The 14,377-nt window shown below is 46.6% G+C and overlaps 1 long non-coding RNA gene and 1 pseudogene across 2 annotated transcripts in view; one reads left to right on the plus strand and one right to left on the minus strand.

The window, feature by feature from the left end:
• The window catches only part of LOC117311046 (uncharacterized), a 22,584-nt gene extending 8,955 nt beyond the window's left edge, over window positions 1–13,629 (plus strand). For both annotated transcript variants that reach the window (XR_012329973.1, XR_012329974.1), the window contains exon 3: window positions 12,286–13,629. This is a non-coding gene — a long non-coding RNA (uncharacterized lncRNA). The remainder of the gene's footprint in view (window positions 1–12,285) is intronic.
• LOC101317345 (calpain small subunit 1 pseudogene) lies at window positions 3,916–4,713 on the minus strand (annotated as a pseudogene).
• Window positions 13,630–14,377: the final 748 nt, after the last annotated feature.

A 14,377-nucleotide genomic window follows, 5' to 3' on the forward strand; every position in this document is an offset into this window, starting at 1 on the left:
AGTACATTCTGAATCATACCCAGAGTGTTAGGCAGGTCTCTGTGTTAGGTCTCTTTCAGAAGAGACCTAATTCTTTCTAATCCAAGTGGTAAGTCAAAGCTCTCCAAATCCCTTTTTATCATTAACTGGAGGGTTAGAGCAGGATTGACAGGCTCCTGATAGCCATGATCATGGGATCCTCAAGGGTCTTACAGTCCAATAAGGAGCTTCTGTTTGTGCTAAATCTAGCATAGAATTGGAGGTGACGTTGGAATTGGGCCGTGAAGAATGCAGTTCGTGTTTATAGAGATGAGAATGTGCACTATAACATTTAGGTGAATAAAAGCCCTTTCTGGGGCCAAAGAAAAGGTCAGAAGTGGGTAATCGATTCCTGGTGATGCACTGGTGTAAAAGTAAGAACAAATATACCTGCTACTGATATAGGATTCCAATAGATTGACTGTTATTTATTAGCTCCCTTGTAGATAAACCACAGTTTCAACTATAATCATTATCACTACCCAGTGCTCATTCTGCCTCTGCCAACTCATTTCTTCCTTCATCCATCATGTCATCATTCAGACGTAATCATATCTACTATTTTCCAGACACCATGTTAGAAGTAGAGGACATAGAAGTAAATAAGACACCCACCCATCCGTCTCTAAACTTTCTCTCATGAACCTTCCCTGACCTCAAGGAGCCCCCAACTATTGGGTCAGGCACACACATTAAAAATTAAGTACAGCGGGCTTCCCTGGTGGCGCAGTGGTTGAGAGTCCGCCTGCCGATGCAGGGTACACGGGTTCGTGCCGCGGTCCGGGAAGATCCTACATGCCGCGGAGCGGCTGGGCCTGTGAGCCAAGGCTGCTGGGCCTACGCGTCCGGAGCCTGTGCTCCGCAACGGGAGAGGCCACAACAGTGAGAGGCCTGCGTACTGCAAAAAAAAAAAAATTAAGTACAGGGACTTCCCTGGCGGTCCAGTTGTTAAGACTCCGCCCTTCCACTGCAGGGGGCACAGGTTCGATCCATGGTTGGGGAGCTAAGATACCACATGCTGTGCTCGACCAAAAAAACAAAAAGCACAACTAAGTACAGTACACTGTGATAACCGCTGGAGTTGAGGAGTATGACACATTCTGGGGGAGGACAGAGCAAGGAACATGTATTCTTCCTGGGAGTGAGGAAAGGTGGGACAGGGTCAGTGGAAACAGCTTGGCCAGAGTCACTGGGGTAAGTGTGCCAGGCGGAGTAGCAGTGATAGGAGTCAAAGTTTATATTGGGTTTATCACATGCCAGGAGCTCTTCTAGTGTTTTCTATCCTTTAACTCATTTCATCCCTATGAGCTCGGTAGGATTATTCTCCTCATTTTGCCGATGAGGACACTGAGGCACAGAGAGTCAAATAACTCGCTCAGGGTCACACAACCAAAGTGGCAGAGTTGAAGTTTGAAACCGGGCAGGGCAGTCTCAAGTCTGTTCCGTGAACCGCGATGCTATACTGCCTGATCTGGGAGCCACAGGGCATATGGCAGTAGGTAGGTGTGCTGTAGTTAGAGTCTAAATGGCCTTTAGTGCTGTATGCTTTATTCTGGTATGAGGGAGCCTTTCTAAACAGGCATGAATAGATAGATCTTTGCTTCGGAGAGCTAAACCAAGGTCTGGATGATTGATGATGTGGAGAAGAGAGAGATAGAAAGGAGGCAACCCCCAGAGACTATTGTAATACATTTTTTTTGTTTTTTTGTTTTTGTGGTACGCGGGCCTCTCATTGTTGTGGCCTCTCCCGTTGCGGAGCACAGGCTCCGGATGCGCAGGCTCAGCGGCCATGGCTCACGGGCCCAGCCGCTCCACGGCATGTGGGATCTTCCCAGACCGGGGCACGAACCCGCGTCCCCTGCATCGGTAGGCGGACTCTCAACCACTGCGCCACCAGGGAAGCCCTGTAATACGTTTTAAGAGAGTATCCAGAGCAGGGGTAATGGGAACGGTAAAGGGTGATCTCATTTGTTCACCAGGGAAGGTTTAGAGCTGGATGGCAAATACCTGGCATGTGTACCACCACCCAAAGCAGAACCGATAGCTGATCACGGTGCCTTTTCTTGGTTAGGCCACAAGCTGCCTCAGCATCCTTCTCAACACAGTAGTGCTCCTCCAGGCAGCCACTACTAACTGGTTAGAGTCGGTACATTGGGTGAAACCTACTTGCCATCCCTTGTTGGGATAGACATTCTGGGTGTAGAACTCAATGGCAGATGGAATGCCTGAATGAGGAGGAAAGTGTGATCACAGGTAACTTGGAGGCTTCTGACTTGGGTGCCTGAATGGAAAATGATATTATTGATTGTGATAGAAATGGAGAAGCAGGGTGGGAGGGAAAACCATGAATTTTGTTTTGCACATCCTTAGATCTGAAGTTCAACAGGGCATCCAAGAGTAAAGGCTGAGATGGAAATATGGATCTGAGCCCAGGAGAGACCCAAACTGGAGCTGTGATTAAAGAGAGTGTCACTGACGCTTGGAAAGTGAATGGCATCTCCCAGATTGGAGAGAAGACAGAGAGGGCTGAGGACAGAACCCTGGGAACACCAGTGGCTTGGCAGTGTAAGGAGAAAGAAGAGAGCACCGTCTGGTAGGGAAGAACGTTCGCAGATGGAGGTAGTTGGGGTGTTAGGTCCTGGGAGAGGACCACGATGCCAGAGCCACGATGAAGCTGCGATGAGGATTTGTAATGGTGGGATCCTTGTTGCCAACCTTGAGAGAGCATTTCAGTAGAGTGGGGTGGATGGAAACCAACTTACATGGTTTGCTGTCTGAAAAGAAGGTGAGGAATATAAAACTATTCTGTCAAGATGTTTGGAGGCAGGGTAAAAGGGAAGAACCAGAGCACGTTGCTGACAGGGAAGAAGGTGGATGAGATTGATGTTGGAGAGGGGAAGCAGCTGGGATACAAGGAGGCAAAAGGGACAAATTAAGAACAGGGAGAATTTCCTCTTGGAAAGATAAGCACTTATCACAGAGTGTAATTTACATCTATTGGTGTGATTCTGACCACCAGTCCAAGGCTCTGTCTTTTTTCGGTCATTACTTTATCCACAGTGCCCAGGGAAACATCAGGCACTGGGACTTCCCTGGTGGCGCAGTGGTTAAGAATCCGCCTGCCAATGCAGGGCACATGGGTTCAAGCCCTGGTCCGGGAAGATCCCACATGCTGCGGAGCAACGAAGCCCGTGCGCCACAACTACTGAGCCTGTGCTCAGAGCCTGCAAGCCACAACTACTGAACCCACGCGCAACAACTACTGAAGCCCACGTGCCTAGAGCCCGTGCTCCACAACAAGAGAAGTCACCGCAATGAGAAGCCCCTGCACCGCAACAAAGAGTAGCCCCCGCTTGCTGCAACTAGAGAAAGCCCGTTCACAGCAACGAAGACCCAACGCAGCCAAAAGTAAATAAGATTAATTAAAAAATAAATGAAAATAAAAATGGTCTTTAAAAAAAAAACACCACCAGGCACTGAATGAATACATGTTGAATAAAGTGAATAAATGGTTAAATAGCATCCCCTTTTCTTAGACATGAAGGAAGGAGTCACTAGGACTAATATTCTTGATAGCAAGGGGTGGAGACAATCTTTTTTTTTGTTTTTTTTCCAGAGAGAGCAGCAACTAGGGTGCATTTATTTCCTCCTGGGCCTGGCAGGCTGGGAGCAGAGTACAGACAAAGGCACTGGGGCATGTGACCTGTTATGGCCTGGAGTTCAGCTGCCTGGGTGGTAACTGGGTGGGTGTGCCAGGATGTGTAGGGACTGGAGTGATCCTCCCAGAACTGAGAGAAGGGCCCTTGGGGTGTGCAAGCAACACAAATGTTGGGCTTGGCACAGATGCAAGAGAGGGGTTATGGAGTAGATGTGAGATGGGTGTGCTGGGGCAGGGTGTGTTGAAGCATGTTGGGCCCTGGCTGTTGACTGAGAATCCGGGTGCCAAGGGCTGGGAGAACAGAAAGGCCTGTGGGTCAGCAGGAGCCATGAAGATGTGACTGCAAACAGGATCAGCCCTGGGGGAGACTGAAGAGTCCAAGGTGACTCCTACAGCGAGGTGATGAGGGGGCAGGTCTGTGACTCCCGTTCAGGAATACATGGTCAGCTGCAGCCACTCCTGGGTGTTCACCTGGGTTTGTCCAGTGCCATCTTTGTCAAGAGATTTGAAGGCACGGAACATCGCATCCAGTCTGACCAGGCAGCTGATGAAGTTGTCAAAATCAGTGTTCCCTCCCTCATCTGAGTAGCGTCGGATGATCATGTTGTAGAGATGCTCATTCAGGCGGAATCCTGCTGCCTCAAAGGCCCCTGGGAGCTCACTGCTGCCAATGGTCCCTGAACAGTCAATGTCAAACTGTTTGTATATGGCCTGCCACTTTTTGATGTTGTTCCACAAGTACGTGAATTCCTTGAAGCCCAGCTTGCCGGTCGTGTCACTCCATAACGGCCACCATGCTGCGACATGTGTCAATGCCAAAACCATCAGTCTTCAGATCAGGATGTCGGGTCACGACTTTGTTGAGAATGTTCATGAGTTCTGTGGCACTGACCTCCATGTCCTCTCCAGCCAGCTGGGCAAAGAGCCTCCGGAACTGCCGGGCCTTCTCACTCTCATTGGCCTGGATGTTGGAGTATTGGGTGCGAGGGGGCGGGGTTGTACTGCGCAGACGCCTCACCCATTCTGTTCTTACCGGACAAGCCTCTTCCTCCAGGCCCTGAGACAATCTTTTTTAACTGGTGATAAGGTGATGAAGAGTGCAGGTGTGGGCAGAGAAACTGGTGGTCCAGTTATGATCAAATCCACCAGAATTCATATAAAAGCTATACCAGAATTTTCACTCTTAAAGACAAAGAAAGAAAGGCAACAGTCAATATTTCCTTTAGAAATACACACTAAAAGTGATGTGACTAAGTATTTCTAAAGCTCAGTGACTAATGATGGATATGGTACTTCTTTTATACTTTTCTTTCAAGAGATAACACCCAGACAAACATAGAATAACCAGCTTTGTCTTCTAGCATTTCTCTGATAGGTGGAAACTTTCTAAAATAAATACAGGTGCACTATTTTTTCAAATGTAAGTGCGATCAGGTCTGGGAAAAAAGTGTTTCTTCCACTTGTGTCTTTTTTTCCCTTTGGGATTAAAAAAATTTTTTTCAGTGTTTTCCCTTTGACATAGCCTGTGAGGAAACAAAATTGCATAGCTTTTTTTAAAAAATTAATTAATTTATTTAATTTATTTATTTTCGGCTGTGTTGGATCTTCGTTGCTGCGCACGGGCTTTCTCTAGATGTGGCGAGCGGGAGCTACTCTTTGTTGCGGTGTGCGGGCTTCTCATTGCGGTGGCTTCTCTAGTTGTGGAGCACGGGCTCTAGGCACACAGGCTTCAGTAGTTGTGGCACGCGGGCTCATTAGTTGTGGCTCACGGGCTCTAGAGCACAGGCTCAGTAGTTGTGGCGCACGGGCTTCGTTGCTCCGCGGCATGTGGGATCTTCCTAGACCAGGGATCGAACCTGTGTCCCCTGCATTGGCAGGCGGATTCTTAACCACTGCGCCACCAGGGAAGCCCCAAAATTGCATAGCTTTTTGCCCAAAAAAATCATAATTCTTGCAGCTTCGTCATTATATTTGTACCTCCTTATAATTAAGATGAGGTTTGTAAAAAACATTTTTATTCCTTTAATGATACTATAGTCTATGTTATTCCTTCTGCTCTTTCTCATCTGCTTATCTGCTTTTTTGGAACAGTAGGCACTTTTACACGTCAGTAGTTTCCAGGTTACTGAGATCTTTAGACAGCTCTCTCTAACTGCGTCACTCCCCGTTCCTCACTACCTCATTATATTTTCAACTGTCAGTGAACTCTGGGGCAGGAATCAGGTCTGCCACCCCAGGACACAGAACAGGCCCCAGGGCCTCAGATTTCCCACTTCTTGAAGAGACAGAACCCCTGTTTTTTTTATGGGGACTGTACAGGTTGGTTGCTAACTCCTTCATTCTCTCGAAACAGATTTGAGATTCTTAGAGGAAAGGTCTGAGTGAGGAAAATCCAACGTGGTTTTGAGTCGGAGGTCAGTTGGCCTTGTAGGAGCCCCCAGGGTGGGTCCTTGCAAAGCTGGATAAGAGGCAGATTCAGCCATCCCAAATAAATGGGTCCCTCTGACCATCGTTCCCTAAAGCCAAAATCTTACGGAGTAGATGTGTTAATGTTTTGGGTTAGTTCCCTTTGGCTGTGTTTTAAAAGAGGATGCTTGGTGGTTCCTCATATTATCACAATGACATCAAATCATGTGTTTCTGTGTTTGGACATCAGGGTACCTCCTATTCCTGCCTCAGTGGGTTTAGAGGTTTGTGTCGTGTGCCTAAGCATAAGAGCCTCTCTGGGGAATCCCTTCGTCTCCTGTTGCTACAGGTGAGTGTGTCCAAGCATTTAGAAATAGGGCGTCCTCACAGCTTAAGTGCATGTGGGGAAAACATAGATAGAACTCAAGCCAAGTAGCATGGTTTATTGGCTTGCATTGAGTTGGCAGTAGAGACTCTCATGACCCAGGAGACGTGCTTCAGACAAGGACAGAGTCTTGCATCTGGGTGTAGCCCCTCAGGGCAGTTCAAAACTCCAGACTTGAAGTCAAAGGGAGCCTCTGTGGTTGAATGGAAGCAGTGGACGGTCTGATGTTAGTCAAAGCCATATGAACTGTGGTTCAGTCCTCCATGCACCTGGGCCTGGTAGGCAACAAGGCAGGAGGCCTGGGGGTTTAGGGGCAAGAGATCCAGTTCCCATATTCATAAGAGCCTCAAATTTGGACTTCTGCACTACCTGCAAATGAGGTTATGAATTCAGACACAAAGCTGTAGTTACAGGAGGGAAAGAAGACAGTATTCATCATATAATTTTAATTTTAAATACACAAACCTTAAAACTTACTATGACTTAAAATCTTATTTAGCCATTGTTCATTTTTTAAATATCCTAGGAGCCTCAAAGATGGAATTGACCTGCCTCCACTCTGCTTTCTTGCTCTTACTAACAGGGGCTGTTAGTAAGTAAGTGTTGACTGAATAACTAGGAGGCAGGGAGTCTGAATAATACACGATTATGGACAGGTTACCAAGAGAAACAGTTCTACACCCTTTTCCTGGCAGTCATGTATCTCCTGTTCGCCCCTCGAGAATGTACTGCTCCCAAGGGAACACAGCCAGCTGCTACCACCCCTGCCAGGGCTGCCAGAGCTGCAGTGAGCTCCACACAGAGCCCGACAGCTCTAGCACAAGACTCAGCTTCCTCCCAACCCCGGTTGCTCCTCGAATGGCTCCACCCATCTACTGAGCACCTTGGGTGATGGGGAGACCAAGATATATCTGGAAGAGGGCACGTGAAAAGAGACATAATAATAGTGCAGGTTTCTCCCACTGCACGAGGGGAAACAAATCTCATGATGATTTATAGTTCATGTTTTGCTGCAGAGCTGAGCTCTCGCTGCCCCGCAAAGCGTTCGGGATGAAAGACGACACAAACACTCATTTCTCCCTTGGCTGTTCACACATAGTCAGTCGTTAAAGCCACACCTGAATCCTTTCATCCAGAAATACATTTAGGTTAATGAATTCAGAGTATCAGTATAATCCTCCACAGAGCTTTGGTATTCAGGCTCTTTCAGTTAAACAGCGTAAGGCCCAGGACATCAAGAATCACCAGTCAAGAGAGACGAACCAGCAGCAATATCCATGGGGTGATAGGAATGATCATCTCTTTTCAGTTCGATCCAACAAATATTTATCTAGGCTTACCCTGTACAAGCACTGCCAGGTCACAGGAGGAGAGAGAATTCGCTTCTTGTCCTCAGAGACACTGGGAGCAGTTTGGTGTCATTCACACTTCAGGCTTTGGAGTCCGATAGACCAGTGTGCAAAAGTGCTTGGCAGAGAAACTGTCACATACAGGATCTGAGGAAAGGGTGTGGTTCCTCTTCTTTTTTTGCCAGAAGCTTTGCTCTCACCAGCCCTGTCAAGGACTGGCCTCCTGCCCCTGAGTCCCGATTCTTGGCTGGGCCCCTGCACTGTGTTGCCAGAGCTGGTGGAAGCCAGGCACCTTGTTGGCCCTCTGCTCAAGTCTGCTCCTTAGAACTAGACACCATGTTCCTTGGGCTCTCCAGGATGCTTACCTGTGGCCAAAGCTGAACCTCCTTGATGCGGCCTGCCTGAATTTCTGGGATCCATCCCTGACCCGGCCTGTCATGAGACCAACTACATCTAGGCTACGTCAATTTTACTACTGAAAAACCTCTGATGCCCCAGCTCCAGGCAAATCAGTTTTCTTAAACCTCACCTTTGGTCATATCACACCTGTTCAGAAACTCTCAGTGACCCCCCATGACCTCTAAATTAAGATGAAATCTCAGCCTGAGGGTCTCGGTTTGGCATAATCTAGCCTAGCCCACCTCTTTAGTCTCATCTTTCTTCCCACCTGTGTGTAACATACCAGCCTTAGTGGCTCCACTCTTAGGGGACTAATTGCATTGCTTGAGTATGTTCTGATCCTTCCTTCCCGTGTCCTTTGCCCTTGCTAGACTTTGATGGGATTTCAACATAGGAAGATAGAGGGAAATGGAGGAAGATGGCTAAAGGGGGCAATAGGAACATAGATGACATAGATCTGGGAGTGTATGGAGACCAGAGAGGAGATATGTTTGGTTACTGAATACTGGGAACTTACAATCCCAGAATTATAGCCCTTAAAGAGGAAACTTAACGTATCATCTGGTCTACCCCTGGCCTTCATGCTGGAGAAATATTTTTGTTCTTATTCTATATATTAGACCACAAAAGCTCAGAGAGGTTAAAATGACATAAATGGAGGTAGGGAGAGAAATGTTTAGGCAGACAAATTGGGGGCATCCTATAGAAGCCTTTGATGCCAGGTCAAACAACTTGTACTAAATTCAGTCAATGATGGGGACTACTGACATCTTTCACTGGGGTAGTGACGTGATTAAAGCTCTGTGGGGGGCAGTGTTTCCAGACTGTGGGATATGATCCATTAGTGGCTCATAAATTCAATTTTGTGGGTCTCACGATAAAAAAAATATCAGAGTGCAGTATTGTTTTGTGTGTTTTGTGTGTGTGTACTGGGTTGTGGGTAAAATATATATATATATTTTTTTAATTAATTAATTAATTTATTTATTTATTTTTGGCTGCATTGGGTCTTTGTTGCTGCACATGGGCTTTTTCCTAGTTGCGGTGAGCGGGGGCCACTCTTCATTGCGGTGCGCGGGCTTCTCATTGCGGTGGCTTCTCTTGTTGTGGAGCACGGGTTCTAGGCGGGCGGGCTTCAGCAGTTGTGGCACGAGGGCTCAGTAGTTGTGGTACACAGACTTAGTTGCTCCACGGCATGTGGAGGGATCCTCCTGGAGCACGGTTCGAACCCGGGTCCCCTGTATTGGCAGGCGGATTCTTCACCACTGAGCCACGCGGGAAGTCCCTAAAATATATTCCTTATTGTGAGTCATGGCCAAAAAATTTTGAAAGCCCCAGAGTTAGGAAGACTAATCTGATGACAAATCAGAGGCTGAATTAGGGGTGCGGAGGAGGAAACTGGAGGCTGTGAGTCTAGTTAGGATGCTCTTGTCATAGCCCAAGGGGGCAGTAAGAAGGACCTGAATGGGAAGGAGAAGCCATGGGAAGAGAGATGAGGGGAGGACGTGAGGTATTCTGTGAGGTGGGAATGTAGGGTCTCAGGATGTTGCATTGTGGGGGGCTCAGGGAGAGGGAAGAACCAGTCGGGGATGACTGAAAGTCATATGCTGTTACCCACAGCCAAGGGGGGGAAGTTGGAAGAAGGGGCTGGTTTGAGTCCTAGCACAAAAGACTGATGGAAAGACACACAACCACCATCAGGTACTGGATCAGTCAGGTCCCAGCAGTAGAAGGAATCCACTGTCATGGTTCCAAAGTAGAGACTGAAGGAAAGGAGGATTTCCAGAGCTATGTGCAGGCTTAAGGGAACCAACCTGGGATGATGAGGTGCCCAGAGATTAACCACGGAAGGAAGCCCAAACCTATAGGGCACCACTCCCAACTTCTCTTCCACTCTCCCATCCCTGAAACAAGTCCCTGACTGCCATTTGGTTTGTCGCTGTCATTACTCCTAGTGCTATTATTTCTAGCCTCATCACCACAATGGGTAAATGTTTATTGAACCCTTACCGTGTGCCAAAGGCTCTACATTTGATTTAATCACATTTATGTCATGAGTTGTTTCTATCACTATTTCTGCTTCACAATTAAAGAAATAGAAACTCAGGGACATTAAAAAAACACTTGGCTAAAAATAAAAACAAAAAAACTTGGCCAAGACCACACAGTTAATAAGTGGCAGAGCTAGAGTATGAAGCCAGGCAGTCTGATTTTTTGACCACTGTTATTCACTGCAATGCACTCCTAATTATTGAGAAATAGAAGATAGCAAAGGTAGCAAATGACAGAGCTGTTGAGCTGCTTCCCTGGTGGCACAGTGGTTAAGAATCTGTCTGCCAATGCAGGAGACATGGGTTCGAGCCCTGGTCTGGGAAGATCCCACATGCCGCGGAGTAACTAAGCCCGTGCGCCACAACTACTGAGCCTGCGCTTTAGAGCCTGTGAGCCACAACTACTGTGCCCGTGTGCTACAGCTACTGAAGCCTGCGTGCCTAGAGCCTGTGCTGTGCAACAAGAGAAGCCACTGCAGTGAGAAGCCTGCGGCACCACAACGAAGAGTAGCCCCCGCTCGCCGCAACTAGAGGAAGCCTGTGCGCAGCAAAGAAGACCCAACACAGCCAAAAATAAAAATAAATTAATTTTTTAAAAAAACCTTAGACAAAAAAACTTAGACTAAGTCACTGGTCATGTGGGACTTACTCTAAATTTGATACAAGTGGGACTAGGCAACTCGTGGTCCCTCTTTCCTAATTCCTTCTTCAAAGCTCTAGTGGGACTTGTCAGTTTTTTTTTTTTTTTTTTTTTGGCTGCGGAGAGCGGGGCTACTCTTTGTTGCAGTGCGCAGGCTTCTCATTGTGGTGGCTTCTCTTGTTGCAGAGCACAGTCTCTAGGCACGCGGGCTTCAGTAGTTGTGGCTCACAGGCTCTAGAGCACAGGCTCAGTAGTTGTGGCGCACGGGCTTCGTTGCTCCGCGGCATGTGGGATCTTCCCAGACCAGGGCTCGAACCCGTGTCCCCTGCATTGGCAGGCAGATTCTTAACCACTGCGCCACTAGGGAAACCCCTGTCAGTTAGGTTTTATCTAGAATATCATCCTCCCACTCACCCACCACCTACAGGGTCAGCTGCTAGAGTCATGATCTCCAGTTTTAGCTGGGAGCAGAACTGGGTTCCCCTAGTTGCCCAACCATGGATTCTGCAACCTCTTTAAGAACTTCCTCCTTGGTTTTTCCTCTGGTTAGGGCCTCCTGGTTGCCCTTTGGCCCTTCTTCTCTGCAATTGCTTGAATCAAGTCCAAGTTGGGAGCCCCGTGATTCCTCTCAGGGCCGCAGGCTGGTGCGCTGATGGCAGAGTTGCCCCCTTATGCTCCCTCTGCCCTCTTGCACTTCGAAGTCTTGCCTTTTCCCATGATCCAGTTCACATCCCTGTGCAGGGTGCCTGAAGTGTGTGTTACCTAACCAAGTGTTACGGCACGGTCTATCCTAAGTCCAGATTCACACAGTCCAAGCAACTCTCTGAGCCTCATTTTCCAGCAGCTGAGTGGCCCCCGCCGAAATCCCAGGACCTGTCTGTCTGCCTTCCCCCTGTACCTCCAGCTGCCCACCATCCTGTACATCAGCCCCCTCTGGACCTCTCACGGGGCCCTCTTCTCACATCAGAAGGGCCTGATATCCTGCTCAGCTCACTGATCGGAGAGGCTTGTGCAGGATTAAGCAAGGCTCCCCCAGCTCACGCCAGCAACCCCGTGCTCTCCCCAAGCTGCCTTCTGATGACTCACTGCCCTCACGCCCATGCCTTCCCTCCCCACTTTATTTCAGGAAATGACTTTTGAGAACGGTCTCACTATTTTTTTTAAGAATAGAAAAATACTTCTCACTTACACGGAGTAAGAACAGCAATCCCTAATGCTGTTAATAACACACACACACACACACACACACACACACACGTACACACACTCTCCAAAAGGGGCTTTCAAAAACCAGGCTTACATGGAAGGGGACTGGTAGGGTTCTCCTGGTGAAAGTGGTAGAATATTAACTACCTTGTTTCTACTGCTCCCACAAATAGAGAAATCACTTCAAGCTGGATAGGAAAAGAACAAGGGCGGTCCAGAAGAATGTAAGCCTGAGATCAGCCGCATGTCAAGAAGAGAAAATCCAGCTACTTTAAGGGCCATCAAGTTTCTATGTCCAGAAATATTTTGTCCCAGGATGTGGGTTGCAAATTTTTAGTATTATAACTTTTTCAGACAAATCTTATATGAACCCTAATTTTTTTTAATGTTTAAATAATGTTTTTGTATACATTTAAAGTTAAAACTTATTTAACATTCACTTCTTGTAAAGTTAATCTATGAGGAAAAATTATTGTCTTGATGAATACCAAATTTGGAACAATTAATATAGGTATGACCATTGCAATCTTACATAAGCTCAGCATTTAATTTACTTCTATACATTATTTTAGTTGCAAAGAGTAAACAAATATTTATTAGAAAACAAAACAAAAACAGCTTGCCTTATCACCTATTATTTAAACTGATCCAGAAATTTGAAAAAAGGAGTACTAGAACATTTAAAAATTTCCAGATAATCATAATTAAGACTATTGAATTTCTTGTCCAGGATACAAAAGTCAGTCATGAACTACCCAACACTTTTCATAAGCAGTAGAGCCAGGTGACAGGTTACGCATTCACTTGTGAAAGATCACTGAGGCCTGACAGGAGCAGGGACCAAATAGATGCTTCTGAGTCTGGTGTGACTGAGTGCTGCATTTTGGAGAACTTTGTTACAGGAACAGACATAAAAGGTCAGTGCAGACCCATAACCTTCCTAATCAGTGGTACATGACTGACTAGTCTATGGTGGTAGAGTCAGATGGTGATGGAGGAAGGGTGCCAGTGACTTGAAAGGGCATAAGGGGACTCTCTGCAGTGCTGGACATTGTCTATATCTTGATATGGGTGGCGGTTATATGGAGTATATATGTATGAAAATTCATGAGCTGTATACCTAAGAATTGTGCATTTGACTGTAGGTAAATTATACTTCAAAGTCCTATTGGCTGAAAGAGAGAGGGAGAAGAGAGAGAAGCAGGGAGGGCCCAAGAAGCTGTATTCCAGGATTTGCTCATAAACTTGTCAGCAAAAGTTTCTGTGCCACATATATGGAATCTAAAAAAATGGTACTGATAAACCTAGTGGCAGGGCAGGAATAAAGACACAGAAATAGAGAATGGACTTGAGGACACGGGGAGAAAGGGGAAGCTGGGACGAAGTGAGAGAGTAACATTGACATATATACACTACCAAATGTAAAATGGATGGCTAGTGGGAAGCTGCTGCATAGCACAGGGAGATCAGCTCGGTGCTTTGTGACCACCTAGAGGGGTGGGATAGGGAGGGTGGGAGGGAGACGCAAGAGGGAGGAGATATGAGGATATATGTATACATATAGCAGATTCACTTTGTTGTACAACAGAAACTAACACAATATTGTAAAGCAATTATACTCCAATAAAGATATTAAAAAAAAGTTTATGTGCCAGTGTTTTCCATTGTTATGATTTGATAGCTAACACAGCTGCATGTTTGTGTTTTTAATTATAGTTTTAAATGTATGTTAAAAAATGAAATCCAGGTATATTTAAAATATAAAATTCAAATCAAATATAGCTAGAAGGTGAAATTCAAATCAAATTCAAATCACTAGTGACCTCTCCATCATTCCCGACAATATGCAAAAACTCATGGAAGATTGAAGATGCTCTGGGTGACCAGAGATGACCAAATGGCTGGAGGTCAAGCCAGTGGAAAAGGCAAGCACAGCGTGCACAGCCCCTTGGAAAGCACACAGGCCTCTGCGTGTACCACCTGGGTTCAAGTCCTAACTCTGCTGGTTACCTAAGGTCCTGCATCTAGTACCTTATCAAATACACAGCTGCAGTTTCCTCATCTGTAAGATGGGTATAATGCCGTCTGCCCCAGAGTTGTTGCAAGGTTAAGTGAGAATATAACTCAAGTGTCCAGCACACTTAGCTGGCCCCCAACAAATGTTAGTTCTCATCTCTTCTGCATCCCATAATACTGGGTTTAGAGGGGGTCTGCCTACCTTGAGTAAGGCATGCCTTTGACTTGTTTTCCCAGAGGCAAGAGGGA

Source organism: Tursiops truncatus, chromosome 2 (assembly GCF_011762595.2).
Source record: "Tursiops truncatus isolate mTurTru1 chromosome 2, mTurTru1.mat.Y, whole genome shotgun sequence".
NCBI classification, from domain to species: domain Eukaryota; kingdom Metazoa; phylum Chordata; class Mammalia; order Artiodactyla; family Delphinidae; genus Tursiops; species Tursiops truncatus.